The following is a 10,133-nucleotide window of genomic DNA, read 5'->3' as shown; positions in this document are numbered from 1 at the left end:
ACTCTTGCCGTCATTGCTTTCTAGAAAACTAGGAGTAGGATACTCAGCCAGGTAACTTAACATTCATTTGTAGAAGAGAATGTCATGATGCCAGCTTGAAGTTGGATGACATATTTGCAGTTGTGTAGTGTTGTGGATCATAGTGGACTCACTTTGGGTTTATTGAAGTGATCTTACATGTCTTGCAACCCCAGGAAAACAGTCTTTGAGAAGCAGGGGTTCTTCCTGGACAATGCAGTAGGGGAGTTGTATGGGACCACCTTTGAAGTTGTGACTGGTGGGAAACTACAGCCACGGAAACCTAAATCAAATCAAATGTATTTATATAGCCCTTCTTACATCAGCTGATATCTCAAAGTGCTGTACATAAACCCAGCTTAAAACCCCAAACAGCAAGCAATGCAGGTATAGAAGCACGGTGGCTAGGAAAAACTCCCTAGAAAGGCCAAAACCTAGGAAGAAACCTAGAGAGGAACCAGGCTGTGAGGGGTGGCCAGTCCTCTTCTGGCTGTGCCGGGTGGAGATTATAACAGAACATGGCCAAGATGTTCAAATGTTCATAAATGACCAGCGTGGTCAAATAATAATAATCACAGTAGTTGTCGAGGGTGCAACAAGTCAGCACCTCAAGAGTAAATGTCAGTTGGCTTTTCATAGCCGATCATTGAGAGTATCTCTACTGCTCCTGCTGTCTCTAGAGAGTTGAAAACAGCAGGTCTGGGACAGGTAGCACGTCCGGTGAACAGGTCTGGGTTCCATAGCCGCAGGCAGAACAGTTGAAACTGGAGCAGCAGCACGGCCAGGTGGACTGGGGACAGCAAGGAATCGTCATGCCAGGTAGTCCTGCGGCATGGTCCTAGGGCTCAGGTCCTCCGAGAGAGGGAGAGAAAGAAAGAGAGAATTAGAGAGAGCATACTTAAATTCACACAGGACACCGGATAAGACAGGAGAAATACTCCAGTAATAACAGACTGACCCTAGCCCCCTGACACATAAACTACTGCAGCATAAATACTGGAGGCTGAGACAGGAGGGGTCAGGAGACACACCACTAGAGGGATATCTTCAACCACCAACTAAACACATTGAGAGCTCTGCAGGTACCTACCTACCAAACAAAAACTATTTCCATTCTCTAATTCAGATATGGATTCAGTTGTCTAGGTGCAGAGTTGATGTCTGTTTCTTGTGTCTGTGCGTCACTGTAGATGCCAAGGAAGCAGGGTCAGACAACAGGAACATTCAGGACGATGGGAAATCACAGAACCTCACCAGAGATGACATTGAGACTCTCAAAGAGCAAGGTCTGAAGGGACAGGTACATGTACTTCTGGACATATGTAGATTAGTTGTCATTTCTCCCTCAGTGGATCAAAAATATATATGAATCAATTTTAAACAACACGTCTATATGTGTACTGTGCTGTGTAAATAGTTTGTTTAGAATTGCTTTACACAAAGTACCACAACAGTGCCGGTAGTAAGTTGAGTATGAATTTATTGTGAAAGTTTTGTGTATGTTGAAGATGCTCCTCTTTCCCATCTCTCCACTCCTCAGGAAATAGTCCAGCAGCTGATAGAGAACAGTAGGACGTTTCAGGGACAAGACTGAGTTTGCACAAGAGAAATACATCAAGAAGAAAAAGTGAGTCTGAGGAATGTAGGCCTGTACACTCCAGGACCAGTGTTAGTGATGAATGAAATGGGCTTTGTGGGTTCTGAATGTCTTGTGTTCTGTTCCCTCCAGGTATGATAACAGTGTGATGGTCCTAAGGCCCTCTTGTCGTATCCTGGCTATGATGTATCAGGGCAGAGAACCAGGGAAGATATGGTGAGTTAGATGACCAGAGGGACAGTCACTCGTAGGTGGTTTTCCTGGCTAGGTCACACGGTCAGGAAAACCTCTGCCCAAATGATGTTGTTTCTGAGATAAGATTGTCTTCGTGTTATTGTAACCCAGACTGTCTGCCTCTTCTCTTCCAGCTGCCTGCGGTACAACACCCTAGCCCAGATGTTAACTCTGGGCAACATCCATGCAGGCAGTAAGGTGCTGGTGTTTGAGACCTGTGCTGGACTGGTGCTGGGGGCCGTCATGGAGAGGATGGAAGGTAACTGGACTATAGAAATACCATGTCTGGAAATATGGATAGAGCTGTCATGACCTGCATATTCTTTATATAGTGTAGTACGTTTGACCAGAGCCTCAAAAGTAGTGCACTATATAGGGAATAGGGTGCCATATCGAACGCACACATGATGCCTTATTCTGCATGACTTATGAATCATGTCTGCTCTGTAGCAAGCTGTTTTGTTCCCTGTCTATGTTGACCATGCTCTGACTGCTGTAGTCTGAGTCGCTATTCACAATTTCCCAACCGTTGAGGAAAACACGGGGAGTTCTCATGGACCGCAAGCAAAAAAGCCTCCATTTACATGTTGATTATGAGTGAATTTCACACTACTTTTGTATTATAATTGGATTGTAAGGCTTGTTTGAATGTCTTGCTTAAAGGTGCTACACAGGATTTCTTAGAATTTTTGCATTGTAATTTCATAAAATGTCCATAATATATCTGCAGTAATAGTGGAATGATAGTGTTTCACAATATTACTGACCCACCAATGTTGTGATTGGCTGTGATATTCGCCTGTCGATTTCTCCCGCCAGAGCACCATCTGTGGTCAAAATGGGAAAGCTGTTCTGACTTTGACTGTGTTATCAAGTGGAAATCAGTGGAAAGTGGAAAAAGTGGCCAATGTAGAAATCCAGAATGCTAAAATTCTACACTGCTCGCTCAATTTCAGTTTATGTGATATGACAAGCACTGAATAGTGTAGGGCAGGGATCTTTGATCGGGGTGGGGGCCACAGAAAATCATATTGCGACCAAAACATCTTAGTGGTCTCCCTATTCACAGAGGAGATATATATGTATATATATATATATTTTTTTACATTTTAGAGTACATTTTGTGCAAATCTACACATTTTATCATGGGGTGTAGAGCAAATGTTGCTGCAATGCTACACATTTTGTTAAAATCAATGGAGGGCCCCTGGCTGGTAATTCGGCCATGATAACAAGTCTGTATAGCAGGCCGCTAAACTTACTTGGCAATCTAAAAATGTTTTGCTGACATGGGCTAATCACTGACTGACATAACAATAGTAAAACTGCTGATGCACAACCACGTTTGCACCTTGTGTAGTCTACTTTTTTTTGGGGGGGGGTTGATCCGAGGGCCTTCAAAAGAGGGGCCGCCAGTTGCCCGTCCCTGGTGTAGGGAATAATTTTAAAAGTATTTTTTACAGCTGTTTTAAGCTGGTGGACCAAAACCGAAAGTAAAAGGCTCAAGAGTGAGTCTCCGCCATGTTACGAGGAAATGAGATCCGAAGGGAGAGATGTGGTTTAAATACAGCCTAGTGTCATTGCAATTCACCTAACTTCCACATAGGGCAGAAATTCTATGTGTAGCACCATTAATATAATGTTTGTCATCTTCGCCAATCAACGGCATTATAATAAAAAATTACTTCAACTTGAACCAGTACAGTGACACCTTTCCAACAAATGTCTGCCCTGCTAGAGCTGCCGCAGTCAACTGTAAGTGCTGTTATTGTGAAGTGGAATCGTCAAGGAGCAACAACGGCTCAGCCGCGAAGTGGTAGGCCACACAAGCTCACAGAACGGGACCGCAGAGTGCTGTAGTGCGTAAAAATTGTCTGTCCTCACTTGCAACGCTCACTACTTAGTTCTAAACTTCCTCTGGAAGCAACGTCAGCGCAATAACTGTTCGTCGGAAGCTTCATGAAATGGGTTTCCATGGCAGAGCAGCCGCACACAAGCCTAAGATCACCATGTGCAATGTCAAGCGTCAGCTGGAGTGGTGTAAAGCTCACCGCCATTGGACTCCTGAAGCAGTGGAAACGTGTTCTCTGGAGTGAGAAATCACGCTTCACCATCTGGCAATCCGAAGGACGAATCTGGGTTTGGCAGATGCCAGGAGAATGCTACCTGCCTGAATGCAGAGTGCCAACTGTAAAGTTTGGTGGAGGAGGAATAATGGTCTGGAGCTGTTTTTCATGGTTCGGACTAGGCCAGTGAAGGGAAATCTTAACGCCACGGCATACATACATTCAAGATGATTCTGTGCTTCCAACTTTGTTTCAACAGTTTGGGGAAGGCCTTTTCCTGTTTCAGCATGACAATGCCCCTGTGCACAAAGCGAGGTCTGTACAGAAATGGTTTGTTGAGATCGGTGTGGAAGAACTTGACTGGCCGGGCACAGAGCCCTGACCTCAACTTCATCGAACACCTTTGGGCTGAATTGGAACGCCAACTGCGTACCAGGCCTCATCGCCCAACATCAGTGCCTGACCTCACTAATGCTCTTGTGGCTGAATAGAAGCAAGTCCCCGCAGCAATGTTCCAACATCTAGGGGAAAGCCTTCCCAGAGGAGTGGAGGCTGTTATAGCAGCAAAGGTGGGATCAACTCCATATTAATGACCATGATTTTGGAATGAGATGTTCGACAAGCAGGTGTCCACATACACTACATAACCACAAGTATTTCAACAGTCAACATTTTATGTCAATTCTATCGGAACGTCCTGTAATGTTGCGTTCATCTGGAGACACCCGAACAGACTCCTCCATCTTGTGTCTCTCTCCTCTCTCCTCCAGGCTATGGGTCAGTGGTGCAGATGTACCCAGGAGGAGGTCCTGTGAGGGTGGGGGTAGAGAGCTTTGGGTCCCCCTCCCACTTCCACGATACGCTCCATGAGTTTCCCATCTGTCACGTCAACGCACTGCTGGCAGGGACACTGGACACGGAGGCCAAAGACATAGATGCAGGTGTGTGGAATATAATCCTTTGACAGACCAACAATGCTATACTGTCTCATCTATTGAATTGATTGATGTATTGTCACAACTCTAGATGCTGGACAGGCCAATGGAGACAAGTCCAACCTGACCCAGAGAAAGCAGAAGGCAATGGGGGCAGCCCAGACACAGAGGACCAGAGCATGGAGACTAGTACCAGGTCAGACCCTGCCGAGGACAAGGAGGGAGAGGGAAAAACGGAGAGAGATCAGAGTATGACAACACATAGTTAAGCAGAAAGTTGTCTCTGTTATTTGTCACACTTCCTGGTGCTTGTGTGCTCCAAAGATTTCAACGGTGTACAATTGAAGAGCAGCTGTATGTTGTGTTTCAGGCCCAGGAGAAGAAGGTGAAGATGGAGGAGAAGAGGAAGAAACTGCTGCTGCAGGTGTGCCGGAGGAGAGGAACACTGACGGGGGAGTCTGTTGTTTTGTCTCGCTCTCACCTCCCCACATAAGATCTCTGTTTTAATGACACTAAGTTAGAGTGAACTCTAAACCATGAATGTGCTGTTAATAGACATGTATAAGCAGTAATAAACAGTATAACAGCTTTTTGGCACTAAGACTACATACCACTGACACATGAGTTAGTTTCTGCTCTGTTGGTATTGTCTTGCACTGTCTGAAATCAGTCAAACATGTCTATGTTAACATCTTCATGTCAACACAAGGAACAAAACAGGAGTGTTTAGCAGTAATCTTGATCCAAAGTGAGATAGGTGTGAGATGTCTAGTTAAAGATGTTGGTGCTACAGCAGATGTCATCTGATCCTGTGTTTATTGATAGGTTTGTCGAGGATTGGGGAAACTCATGTTTCCAGGTAGTCTACATCCCTAGTATGTCTCTACACCTGAGTTCCAATACTTTCAACAGGCCTTCCATCCTCCCTCCTTTGAAGTACTCACTAATCTCACCAAATTGGTTAGGTGAAAGAGTTCTACTGTCTAGTTCTACAGTCTAGTTCTACTGTCTAGTTCTACTAATATCTCTGGTTCTTCTCCTCTTTAGATCGCTGTCTAGTTCTACTGTCTAGTTCTACTGTCTAGTTCTACTGTCTAGTTCTACAGTCTAGTTCTACAGTATAATATCTCTGGTTCTTCTCCTCAGGTTGGGGATAGCCAGTCGGTTCCTCCCCTGTCTAGTTCTACTGTCTAGTTCTACTGTCTAGTTCTACTGTCTAGTTCTACTGTATAATATCTCTGGTTCTTCTCCTCAGGTTGGTGATAGCCAGTTGGTTCCACCCCTGTCTAGTTCTACTGTCTAGTTCTACTGTCTAGTTCTACTGTCTAGTTCTGCTGTCTAGTTCTACTGTCTAGTTCTAGTCTAGTTCTACTGTCTAGTTCCACTGTCTACTGTCTAGTTCTACTGTCTAGTTCTACTGTCTAGTTCTACTGTCTAGTTCTGCTGTCTAGTTCTACTGTCTAGTTCTACAGTCTAGTTCTACAGTATAATATCTCTGGTTCTTCTCCTCAGGTTGGGGATAGCCAGTCGGTTCCTCCCCTGTCTAGTTCTACTGTCTAGTTCTACTGTCTAGTTCTACTGTCTAGTTCTACAGTATAATATCTCTGGTTCTTCTCCTCAGGTTGGTGATAGCCAGTTGGTTCCACCCCTGTCTAGTTCTACTGTCTAGTTCTACTGTCTAGTTCTGCTGTCTAGTTCTACTGTCTAGTTCTAGTCTAGTTCTACTGTCTAGTTCCACTGTCTACTGTCTAGTTCTACTGTCTAGTTCTACTGTCTAGTTCTACTGTCTAGTTCTGCTGTCTAGTTCTACTGTCTAGTTCTAGTCTAGTTCTACTGTCTAGTTCCACTGTCTACTGTCTAGTTCTACTGTCTAGTTCTACTGTCTAGTTCTACAGTCTAGTTCTACAGTCTAGTTCTGCTGTCTAGTTCTGCTGTCTAGTTCTACTGTCTAGTTCTACTGTCTAGTTCTACAGTATAATATCTCTGGTTCTTCTCCTCAGGTTGGTGATAGCCAGTCGGTTCCACCCCTGTCTAGTTCTACTGTCTAGTTCTACTGTCTAGTTCTACTGTCTAGTTCTACTGTCTAGTTCTACTGTATAATATCTCTGGTTCTTCTCCTCAGGTTGGTGATAGTCCAGTCGGTTCCACCCCTGTCTAGTTCTACTGTCTAGTTCTACTGTCTAGTTCTACTGTCTAGTTCTACTGTCTAGTTCTACAGTATAATATCTCTGGTTCTTCTCCTCAGGTTGGTGATAGCCAGTTGGTTCCACCCCTGTCTAGTTCTACTGTCTAGTTCTACTGTCTAGTTCTACTGTCTAGTTCTACTGTCTAGTTCTACAGTATAATATCTCTGGTTCTTCTCCTCAGGTTGGGGATAGCCAGTCGGTTCCACCCCTGTCTAGTTCTACTGTCTAGTTCTGCTGTCTAGTTCTACTGTCTAGTTCTAGTCTAGTTCTACTGTCTAGTTCTACTGTCTAGTTCTGCTGTCTAGTTCTACTGTCTAGTTCTAGTCTAGTTCTACTGTCTAGTTCCACTGTCTACTGTCTAGTTCTACTGTCTAGTTCTACTGTCTAGTTCTACTGTCTAGTTCTACTGTCTAGTTCTGCTGTCTAGTTCTACTGTCTAGTTCCACTGTCTAGTTCTACTGTCTAGTTCTGCTGTCTAGTTCTGCTGTCTAGTTCTACTGTCTAGTTCTACTGTCTAGTTCTACTGTCTAGTTCTGCTGTCTAGTTCTACTGTCTAGTTCTAGTCTAGTTCTACTGTCTAGTTCCACTGTCTACTGTCTAGTTCTACTGTCTAGTTCTACAGTATAATATCTCTGTTTTTTCTCCTCAGGTTGGTGATAGCCAGTTGGTTCCACCCCTGTCTAGTTCCACTGTCTACTGTCTAGTTCTACTGTCTAGTTCTACTGGGCCTCATCAAGTTCCTCGCCCCCTCCAGACCCTTTGTAGTGTACTCTCAATACAAAGAGGTGTGCATCTGAGTGTTCTCTAGTATGCTTCCTAGTGTGCTCTAGTGTGTGTGTGTCGTGTTCCCCTGTCGTGTTCCCCTGTCGTGTTCACCCCTGTCGTGTTCCCCTGTCGTGTTCCCCTGTCGTGTTCACCCCTGTCGTGTTCCACTGTCGTGTTCCACTGTCGTGTTCCCCTTTCGTGTTCCCCTTTCGTGTTCCCCTGTCGTGTTCACCCCTGTCGTGTTCCCCTGTCGTGTTCCCCTGTCGTGTTCCCCTGTCGTGTTCACCCCTGTCGTGTTCCCCTGTCGTGTTCCCCTGTCGTGTTCACCCCTGTCGTGTTCCCCTGTCGTGTTCACCCCTGTCGTGTTCCCCTGTCGTGTTCCCCTGTCGTGTTCCCCTGTCGTGTTCACCCCTGTCGTGTTCCCCTGTCGTGTTCCCGTCGTGTTCACCCCTGTCGTGTTCCCCTGTCGTGTTCCCCTGTCGTGTTCCCCTGCCGTGTTCCCCTGCCGTGTTCACCCCTGTCGTGTTCCCCGCTGTCGTGTTCCCCTGTCGTGTTCACCTGCCGTGTTCCCCTGTCGTGTTCACCCCTGTCGTGTTCACCCCTGTCGTGTTCACCTGTCGTGTTCACTGCTGTCGTGTTGTTATTAAACTCTTGTCATTTCCATCTCTTTCTGTCTGTCTCTTTCTGTCTGTCTCTTTCTGTCTGTCTCTCTCCCACAGCCTCTGATTGATTGCTATACAAAGCTCAGGGAACAAGGCGGAGCGGTCAGCCTGAGACTCACCGACTCCTGGATCAGACATTACCAGGTATAAGCCTCATCAAACTGTACAACTGTCTCTGTGGAAGCGTCCATGTTTGTAATACCAGAACTACCTCTGACCTCACTGTCTCTGTGGAAGCGTCCATGTTTGTAATACCAGAACTAACTCTGACCTCACTGTCTCTGTGGAAGCGTCCATGTTTGTAATACCAGAACTAACTCTGACCTCACTGTCTCTGTGGAAGCGTCCATGTTTGTAATACCAGAACTTCCTCTGACCTCACTGTCTCTGTGGAGGCGTCCATGTTTGTAATACCAGAGTTACCTCTGACCTCACTGTCTCTGTGGAAGCGTCCATGTTTGTAATACCAGAACTTCCTCTGACCTCACTGTCTCTGTGGAGGCGTCCATGTTTGTAATACCAGAGTTACCTCTGACCTCACTGTCTCTGTGGAAGCGTCCATGTTTGTAATACCAGAACTAACTCTGACCTCACTGTCTCTGTGGAAGCGTCCATGTTTGTAATACCAGAACTACCTCTGACCTCACTGTCTCTGTGGAAGCGTCAATGTTTGTAATACCAGAACTACCTCTGACCTCACTGTCTCTGTGGAAGCGTCCATGTTTGTAATACCAGAACTACCTCTGACCTCACTGTCTCTGTGGAAGCGTCCATGTTTGTAATACCAGAACTAACTCTGACCTCACTGTCTCTGTGGAAGCGTCCATGTTTGTAATACCAGAACTACCTCTGACCTCACTGTCTCTGTGGAAGCGTCCATGTTTGTAATACCAGAACTAACTCTGACCTCACTGTCTCTGTGGAAGCGTCCATGTTTGTAATACCAAAGCTACCTCTGACCTCACTGTCTCTGTGGAAGCGTCCATGTTTGTAATACCAGAACTACCTCTGACCTCACTGTCTCTGTGGAAGCGTCCATGTTTGTAATACCAGAACTACCTCTGACCTCACTGTCTCTGTGGAAGCGTCCATATTTGTAATACCAGAGCTACCTCTGACCTCACTGTCTCTGTGTGTAGGTGTTGCCTCACAGGACGCACCCTGTGCTGCTGATGAGTGGGGGCGGGGGTTACCTCCTCTCCGAGACGACTGTTACTACGGATACGACTAAAGCTAAGACAGGCTCAACTATAGCAGAAGAGCCGGCCACAAAGAGACTGAAACTCAGAGACCACAGAGGGATGACAGACTATTGAGGGGTGCCCAGAGTTTGTCTAATTTAAATCATTGATGACTTGATTTACATGTACTTGTGGAGGTGGGGATAGAATCACTGAAATGTCTCTCCCTCCTCCTGCTACCAGTTCTAAACGATCATGGCTGTTATTCAGCCCTGGAGCTGCTCTCCAAAGCTCTAAGCTCCCAAATGTAGCATTTTGTTTGTATTTTATACTTTTTTAGCAGAAAGTGCCATGATGTAAAGCAGCCATTTGCTATCACAGCCTCCTTACTGTGCTGCATTAGTGTGAATTTCAATAAATACAGTGCTGTTAAAATACTATTATTCTTGATAACCAACTGTGTTCCTGAGGTATTAAAATCCTGAGATA

The 10,133-nt window shown here is 45.5% G+C and overlaps 1 pseudogene; it reads left to right on the top strand.

The window, feature by feature from the left end:
- Positions 1-985: 985 nt before the first annotated feature.
- LOC106608051 (tRNA (adenine(58)-N(1))-methyltransferase non-catalytic subunit TRM6-like) lies at positions 986-10,124 on the top strand (annotated as a pseudogene).
- Positions 10,125-10,133: the final 9 nt, after the last annotated feature.

The sequence above is a fragment of the Salmo salar genome, chromosome ssa06 (genome assembly GCF_905237065.1).
Source record: "Salmo salar chromosome ssa06, Ssal_v3.1, whole genome shotgun sequence".
In the NCBI taxonomy this organism is placed as follows: Eukaryota; Metazoa; Chordata; class Actinopteri; order Salmoniformes; family Salmonidae; genus Salmo; species Salmo salar.
The sequence above is the reverse complement of the archived record's forward strand: the minus strand, read 5'-3'. Positions and strand labels throughout refer to the sequence as shown.